We start from the raw sequence: 9,079 nt of genomic DNA, 5'->3' as shown, positions 1-9,079 counted from the left end.
GAGGGCAGGTATGTGTGCATACTTGCCATATTCTGTTTCTCATTGATCAACATTTACCCAAGGGGAGCTCTCTTTCTCCCTGTAGCTCTGGACTGTGTCGCCTGGCTACCCTGGCAGCTGCCTGGAAAACCAGGTCCCAGGCACCAGAGTGTGGTTCTTCATTCATATTTACAAGGCTTTAGAGTAACCAGAGCTTCTGGGAGGACGTAGGCAAGTCCCCTGGCAGAGGTACCAGTCCACAGAGAGCGAGTCTCCATGATTACTGCTAAGGCAAAGCAAGACGTTCAGGTACTAAGAAACAGATGAGTCCAAGAGGGTCTGGAAGGGCAGGTGAACAGTTACGTCCGACATATACAGGTCAAGCAGTCATTTCATTTATTTATTTATTAAAGATTTTATTTATTTATTTATTTACTTGAAAGAGAGTGAGAGCTAGAGAGAGAGAGCGAGCACACACACGCACACGGAGCACAAGCAGGGAGAGCATCAGGCAGAAGGAGAAACAGGCTCCCTGCTGAGCAGGGAGCCCAATGCAGGACTCGATTTCAGGACCCTAGGATCATGACCTGAGCTGAAGGCAGATGCTTAACCGACTAAGTCACCCAGGTGCCTTTAAACAGTCATTTTAACACAGTATGAACATATGAGTTTTGAAATGAAGGCAATCCAATTCCTGGTATGAGGCTACAGCTGTAATAGATATTCAATCTTAGATAAGTGATAATATTTACATTTGCGAGTAGAATTGACTTGGGGCAAATGTTTCTTTTTCAGGATTGTTTTCTTGACTACAATAACATATAGTAATCATTTTTTTTAAAGTAAATTCTTCTCAATGGTTTTCACAATTCATTGAATTCATTACTATAGTATTTATCTCAGAACTCCTGACACTAGTGCTTTCGGCACCATGTATCACAATGAAATGGGAGATTTTTCTAAAAAGAGGTGTAAGACTCTAGCACAGCTCTGTCTGATAGAAACATAATATGGACAAAAAAATGGAAGCCACATATGAACTTCTAAATTTTCTAGTAGCCACTAAGAAAAGATTTAAAAAGTAAAACTAATTTTAATATGGTTTTATATTTAATCCAACATTTCAAAAACTTAATCATGTTGATATGTAATCAATATGAAAAAATATATTATTGATTAAGAGAATGAGAAGACAAGCCATAGATAAGCCAGATATTTGTAAAAGAAACATCTGATAAAAGACTGTTATCCAAATTATACAAAGAACTCTTAAAACTCGGAAATAAAAAAAAAAATGAACAACCCAATTAACAATAGGCCACAGACCTGAACGACTTCTCAACCAAAGAAGATATACAGATAATAAGTAAGCATATGAAAAGATGCTCCACATTATATGTCATTAGGGTATTGCAAATTAAAACAACAAGGAGATACCACTACACACCTATTAGAATGACCCAAATCCAGAAGACTGATAATTCCCAGTGCTGGTGAAGATGTGAGTAAAAAACTCTTGTAAATTGTTGGTCTGAATGCAAAATGCAGCTACTTTGGAAGACAGTTTGGCAGTTTCTTACAAAACTAAACATACTCTTACCATAGGACCCAGCAACCTTACTCGTTGGTATGTACCCAAATGGGTTGAAACCTTTGTCTACACAAAACCCTACATAAGAATGTTTATAGCAGGTTTATATTTAATTGCTGAAACTTGTAAGCAACCAAGTTATTTTTCGGTAGATGAATGGATAAACTGTGCTAATTTAGACAATGAAACAATATTCAGTGCTGCTGAAAAGGAATGAGCTATGAAGCCATGTAAAGACATTGAGGAACCTTAAATACATATTACTGAGTCAAAGAGGCCAATCTGAAAATGCTACATTTTTGTATGATTCCAGCTATATGGCATTCTGAAAAAGGCAAAACTATGGAGAAAGTAAAAAGATTAGTGGTTTTTAGGTGTTGGGGGGAAGGAAGGGTGAATAGGTGAAGCACAGAGGGCTTTAGGTCAGTAAAATGATTCTGTCCGGTACTATCATGGTGGATAAATGTCATTTTACATTTGTTCAAATCCATAGAATGTACAGCATCAAAAGTTAACCCTAATGTAAACTCTGGCCTTTGGGTGAAAATAATGTGTTAATGTAGATTCATTGATTATAATTAATGTACCACTCTGGCGGGGGATGTTGATAATGGGGGTGGGTGGAGCTCTGCCTATGTGGGAGCAGGAAGTCTATAAAAATCTCTGTACCTTCCTTCTAATTTTACCAAGAACCCAAAACTGCTCTAAAAAATAAAGTTTCTTAATCAAAAAAATTACTTAAATATTTTACATTTTTTTTCATGAAATCTTTGAAGTTTGGACAGTTTCTACCCTTATAGTACATCTCAGGTTGGATTAACCACATTTCAAGAGCAGCATAGCCACACTACTAACTACCTTGTGGGGCCGTGTAGCTCTAGGAAATGTGAGTGACAGTCTTGGAACGAACTCCAGGGGAATGACTTTGGATTGAAATTATGGTTCTCAAGCTTCCGTATGCTTCAGAATCACCTGCATAGCTTATTAACACACAAATCGCTAGACCCCATACCCAGAAGTTCTGATCCAAGAGATCTGGAATAGGGCCTCAAGTTTCCATTTCCAGCAAGTTCCCAGCTGATTCCAGTGCTGCTAGTCTGGGAACCACACCCTCTTTGAGAGCCACTGGTAAAAATGAGGCTTTGGGAAATCAGCTTTGACATTTTTAAGTGGTGAAAGAGACAAGCAGTTTCTAAATATGACAAAGATACCTCCTCCACCACTATAATAACGAGTATTACAACAGGTAAGAAAGGTGATCAGTTTGTGCTGACAATCACAATTCTATTCTTCAGTGAAATGACGCATGATAGATCATCTTATTGGTCTTGTTTACTATTTGTCAGTGAAAGTGCCATATACAGATCCCATACTGACAAATGTGGCATATTTAAATTAGTATAACTTGTGCATCCCAGTAAGAATGAATCTTGTTTGCTAAAGGAATACCGAGGCATAATTTGAATAAACCATCACTTTGAGACTAGAGATTTATAACCTGAGCACTAGTCAATTTCTTTTAAATTAACTGTGAGCTCTCATTAGCCTGTAAGCCCCTCTCAAGATAGACTGTTTCTCATATTTACTATTGTATTTCCAGTTTTTGACATCTTTGTATACAGTAGGTACCCAGTAAATAGATGACTGATGAATATTTGTACTTGTTTTATACATTTTGGGGACTTTGGTCTTTGCCTAATCTGGAGGTTTAAATACAACACAGAGGTGGCATGAAGAGACAAAAATAGACACCTCTCTTCATCCTCTATTCATTTCTGAAAGTATTAGGAATATAAAATAGTTCAGAGTAAGAATCCAAATGCCAACAAGCTGTTTTTCACTTGTGATTCTGGATGTCCTGATTGTAGGCAGTCCGCTTCCAAAGTCTCCCTCAATAGGTGCCCAGAGCTGAATTACAAATTACCTGATGCTTTAGATTCACATTTCACAGTGTGATATCGTAACATATTGTAAGAAGAGATGCTACACATGAATTTTTCAATGATTAAAAAGATATCTCTAGCGATGCAAGAAAGGATCTTTATGAGTCTAACATTTTCTCAGAATTGGCTCACAAATAGAGATCAAAAAACTTTAGTCAAGTGGAAACTAATTTAGAGTTGTTACTGCCTGGCATCTATGCTTTTTTTTTTTTTTTTTCAAATAATCTGACACTATTGCTAACACTAGGCACTAGGATTCTAATTTTTACAAGTTAGTTGTGGAGTTCACTTCATTACTGGATGGTCACATCACAGATATGATAATTCACGTGACAGAATTCCATGATCTTGTGGTTTGCAGGTTGACCTTGAGAATGCCACACCCACTGACCGTACTCCAACTCTGTGTCAGGCACTCTTTTATTTATTTTTCTCCAGCTTTATTGAGAAATAGCTGATGTTTAGTATAGTGTAAATTTAAGGTGTACAATGTGTTGACTCGATACATTTATACATTGCAAAATCCTTACCACTGCAGCATTAGCTAATACCTTTATCCCTTGACGTAATTACCATTTCTTTTTTTGTGGTGAGAACATTTAAGATCTGCTCTCTTAGCAACTTGCAAGTATTGCAAGTATGTAATACAGTATTATTAGTTATAATTATAGCTCCATGGCTAATGCCATGTTGTGCATTTGATCCCCAGAACTTATTCATCTTAAAATCAGAAGTTTTTACCCTTTGACCGTCTCCCCACTTTCTCCACTTCCCAGTTCCTGGCAACCACTATTCTATTCTTTCTTTCTTTAACTTTTTTAGATTCCACATATAAGTGAGATCACAGAGAATGTGTCTTTCTCTGACTTATTTCACTTAGCATAATGTCCTCAAGTTTCAAACGTGTTGTCACATGGTTTTTTTTTTTTTTTTCTCATGGCTGAAAAATATTACATTGTATATATAAACCACATCTTCTTTATCCATTTATTTGTTGATGGATACTTAGGTTGTTTCTCTATCTTGGCTATTGTAAATAATGCTGCAATGAACGTAGGAGGGCAAATATCTCTTTGAGGTCCTGTTTTCATTTCTTTTAGTTATATACCCAGAAGTGGGATTGCTGGATCTTATAATAGTTGCATTTTTAATTTCTTGACAAACCTCTGTACTGTTTTCCATCGTGGCAGTACCAATTTATATTCTCACCAATGGTGTTGGGGGGAGATCATTGAGACGATGTGACTGCCTATTCACCCCTGAGCTGGACCCCAGCAAATGGAGGCTCCTCATCTCCTCCCCTACCCTTGGGACATGGGTTCCACTTGCCTTCCCTACTCAGAGGTTGCCCCAAGGACATAGCTTTGAGATAGTGATGTGTGCTGAGAATACTCACAGTATACATGTCTGAACCCAGGTAAAACCTCTATAGAAACTTTGAAGATTTGACAGAGACCTCTCAACTTGCAGCTGCCCAAGACAAGCCTTGTATGTAAGTTTCTTTGCTTATAAAACCTGCTGCCACCAATCTGGAATGGCTGCCTCTTTCTCTGGTTTCCCCTGCCCTGTGCACATGGAGGCCAGTTGCAGATCACACCTGGGAAGCTCCCTTGGAGTTTGTAAACCAGAAATTGGTGAGCCAGCCAGAAGACCAAAGACCTAGTCCGTGGGAATGAGACATCTGAGGGGGGACATCCTGAGTTGGCCACTGACCTCTTTGTGGGGAAGGGTGGCTGCTATAAGCCTCTTAAGTAACTTCTGTAGCCTTGGGAAGGAGGCATCCACAGGGGAAATCTGAAGTTGGTCTGTGACCTCTGTGTAGGGAGGGGTGGTCCATATGTCAGATGCCTGTGGACTACAGTGTGAGTATGGGGACACCCCTAAAATGTTGGCTGCTTTAGGGTTTGTTTGAGGAACCCCACAGAGTGTGATGTGGCAGAGAAGGGAAGCGCAGTGGGCTGGCCATGGATGCCCAACTAGAAGCTGAAGTTCAAGTTAGAAAGTTGGAAAAAGAGCTCAGGTTAGAAAAAGACCTTTGAGTGTCCACCACTCGGCTGGCTTTGGGGCTGGCAGACAAGCTGGGAGGGCAGGATAGAAAGCTGGAGGCCTTAGCTCCCTGCTCTGCAAGACTAGGAGGGCCCGGTGCTGCCTTAAGATCCAGGTACTTGGGACAAAGCCTGATTGGAATGCTAAGAGGTAGAATCTCTGGGAAAGTGGCAAGAAGGAAGAGGAGGATGTTATGGTAATTGACGAGGAAACAGAAAAAAATGCCACATGCCCTTTCTGGGCCCTCATACAAAGGAACATTTTAAATAGCAATTACCCCAAAAAAACTTCTGGGAGAAAACTTGCATTCTTTCTCTGTCCCTTGCAGTTGTCAATCTTATCAGGTCTTTGAACTATAAACACCCAGGAGATAAACAAAAAGGCATTGCCTGAGGAGACTGAAGAAAAAAAAAAAAAGGAGGAGGGGAGAGGATTTTTCAGATTCAAACTGCTGTAGGAGAGCCTCCATAGGACCCCGGATATCAGTGAACAGCCTTAGCCACATGGATGGGGACCTGATTCTTGGCTAGAGCTTTGAAATAACAGCTGAATGGATATAGAAAGGTGCAGGTTTGTGGAAGAGGGATATTGAGAAAGGAATTTTTATGTGTAGTCAAGCTAGGATTGGAATGGTTTTATGTAAGCTAAAAGGGAAAAAAAAGAATTTTAATGTCAAAAGCACACCAGTGGGAAATTAGAAGTTGGTTTTCTCTCTGTTAAAAGGCCAAAGTTTTCTTAGATTATCGACCTGCTCTTATAAGAAATTGTAAACAAAGATTTTTCTTTCCTTTTAACATAATTTAACTAAAAAACAAAAGTTCTCTCTTTTGTCTTTATTAGGTATTTATTTGATTACATAAGAAAACTGAGCCTTCCCTACTAAAAGAGCTAGGTTTTTTTTTTTTTTTAAAGATTTTATTTATTTATTTGACAGAGAGAGACACAGCAAGAGAGGGAACACAAGCAGGGGGAATGGGAGAGGAAGAAGCAGGCTTCCCGTGGAGCAGGGAGCCCGCAGTGGGGCTCGATCCCAGGACCCTGGGATCACGACCTGAGCTGAAGGCAGACACTTAACGACTGAGCCAGCCAGGCGCCCCAAGAGCTAAGGTTTTTACAATTATGTAGCATACGTTATATTTCATGGGAAGCATTGTCAAATAAGAAGTGATGCACTTTCTTTAGCTCTATGAAAATTTCTAAAAATCTGATGCACCTTGGCATAGTGTTATCAGTTGATTAAAAACTGTATGTCACAGGGGTGGAGCAAGATGGCAGAGGAGTAGGGGACCTGGATTTCGTCTGGTCTCAGGAATTCAGGTGGATAGGGATCAAACCATTCTGAACACCTACAAACGCAACAGGAGATCTAAGAAAAAAATAGCAACAACTCTCTGAACAGAAAAATGGCCACTTTCTGAAAAGTAGGATGTGTGGAGAAGTGAATCTGAGGCGATATTTGGGAGGATAGACAGTGGGGGAGGGGGCCTCCGTCGGCCGCTTCTGGCAAGTGATAGAGCCGCGGAGCACAAAATCGGAACTTTTAGAAGTTGGCTCCGCTGAGGGACGTCGCTCCAGTGGCTAAGCGGGGGTGGAACCCTCCGGGACAGTGTGGGCTCAGGATCCTCAGGGTCACAGAAAGACCGGGGGTGCCTGAGTGTGGCAGAGCTTCCAGGTATCAGAGCGGGGAAGCCGGCTGCAGAGACGGAGCCGAGGAGTGGGCTCTCAGCTCGGGGTTGCCATAAACCGTTATCCGCAGCACAGTCGGGCCACTGCTCCTCCAGCAGGGACCCAACAAGTGGCAGATCCGGGGAGACACCCCTTCTTCTCCCAGGAGGAGTGGTGTGGGAGCACACTGCAGGGATCTGCTGGGTTTGGAGACTCCACACCGAGTCGGGTGCCAGAGATAGAAATGCTCGGTCACAGGCCGGGTGAGCATGGAGTGCAGCCGGAGACTGGGGAGACGGGAGTGATTGACTGCTTTTCTCTGGGGGCTCACTGAGGAGTGGGGCCCCGAGTTCTCAGCCCTTCCAGGGCAGAGATGGGGAGGCCGCCATTTTCATTCTCATCCTCCAAAGCTGTACAGAAAGCTTGCAAGGAACAAAATCTCCCAAGAGCAAACCCGAGCAAACTTAGCCCAGACCGAGCAAGGGCAGGGCAATTCCGTCTCCAGCAAAGACATTTGGAAACCATGGCGACAGGCCCCTCCCCCAGAAGATCAGCAAGAACAGCCAGCCAAGACCAAGTTTACCGATTAATGAGAACAGCAGAACTCCAGAGCTAGGGGAATACTGCACATAGAATTCATGGCTTTTTTACCATTATTCTTTAGTCTTTCAAAGTTAATTTTTTTTTAACTGTCTTTTTCTCTTTTTTTTTAATTTTTCTTTTTCCCTTTTTTCAACCAACATCTTAGCAATCCCTTTTTTAAAAAACATTTTTTTTTCATTTTTAGAGTCATATTCTAACCCTTCATAGTAGTTACCCTTATTTTTGGCATATATATATATAAGTTGTTCTCTCTTTAAAATTTTGAGATACAGTTTCTTCTAACAGATCAAAATGTACCCTAAATCTCTAGGGTATGCCTTTGTTCTAATCTCCTGCCTGATCACATTCTCTCCCTTTTTCTTTTCTTTTTTTTTTTTTTAATCCTCTTCTTTCTTTTTTCAAACAACTTCTTACTTATCAATTCCTTTTATAAAATCTTTTATAATTTTCATCTTTACAGTCATATTCCATCCCTTCATTGTATTAACCCTTATTTTTGTACATACATAAGTTTTTCTTTCTTTAAAATTTTGGGAGGCACTTTCTTCTAACAGACCAAAATACAGCCAAAATCTAGTGTGTGGCACTGATCTATGCACCAGCCTGAAAATATTTGATCATATTCTGTATTTTTGTTGTTGTTGTTCAGTTTTTGTTTGTTTTTATTGTTTTCTTTTTCTTTTTTCTTTCTTTCCCTTTCTTGTCCCTCTGTTTCAGGTCTCTTCTGATTTGTTTAGAGTATATTTTCTGGGGACGTTGTTACCCTGTTAGCATTTTGTTCTTTCATTCATCTATTCTCCACTGGACAAAATGACAAGATGGAAAAAATCACCTCAACAAAAAGAACAAGAGGTAGTACCGACTGCCAGGGACCTACTCAATATGGACATTAGTACGATGTCAGAACTAGAGTTCAGAATCATCACTTTAAAGATACTAGCTGAGCTTGAAAAAGACATGGAAGTTATTAGAGAAACTCTTTCTGGAGAAATGAAAGAACTAAAATCTAACCAAGTTGAAATCAAAAAGGTTATTAATGAGGTGCAATAAAAAATGGGGGCTCTAACTGCTAATATAAATGAGGCAGAAGAGAGAATTAGCAATATAGGAGACCAAATGATGGAAAATAAAGAAGCTGAGAAAAAGAGAGATAAAGAACTACTGGATCATGAGGGCAGAATTCGAGACATAAGCGATACCATAAGAAGAAACAACATTAGAATAATTGGGATCCCAGAAGAAGAAGAAAGAG

General features: G+C 40.2%; 1 long non-coding RNA gene across 1 annotated transcript in view; it reads right to left on the bottom strand.

The window, feature by feature from the left end:
- Nucleotides 1-8,139: 8,139 nt before the first annotated feature.
- The window catches only part of LOC145720807 (uncharacterized), a 125,792-nt gene continuing 124,852 nt past the window's right edge, over nt 8,140-9,079 (bottom strand). Inside the window, exon 2 of the long non-coding RNA XR_014144018.1 lies at nt 8,140-8,374. This is a non-coding gene — a long non-coding RNA (uncharacterized LOC145720807). The remainder of the gene's footprint in view (nt 8,375-9,079) is intronic.

This window comes from Leptonychotes weddellii, chromosome 3 (genome assembly GCF_054177405.1).
Source record: "Leptonychotes weddellii isolate Sample4059 chromosome 3, ASM5417740v2, whole genome shotgun sequence".
NCBI lineage: Eukaryota > Metazoa > Chordata > Mammalia > Carnivora > Phocidae > Leptonychotes > Leptonychotes weddellii.
Note: the sequence above shows the minus strand (reverse complement) of the source record. Positions and strands in the feature narration are given on the sequence as shown.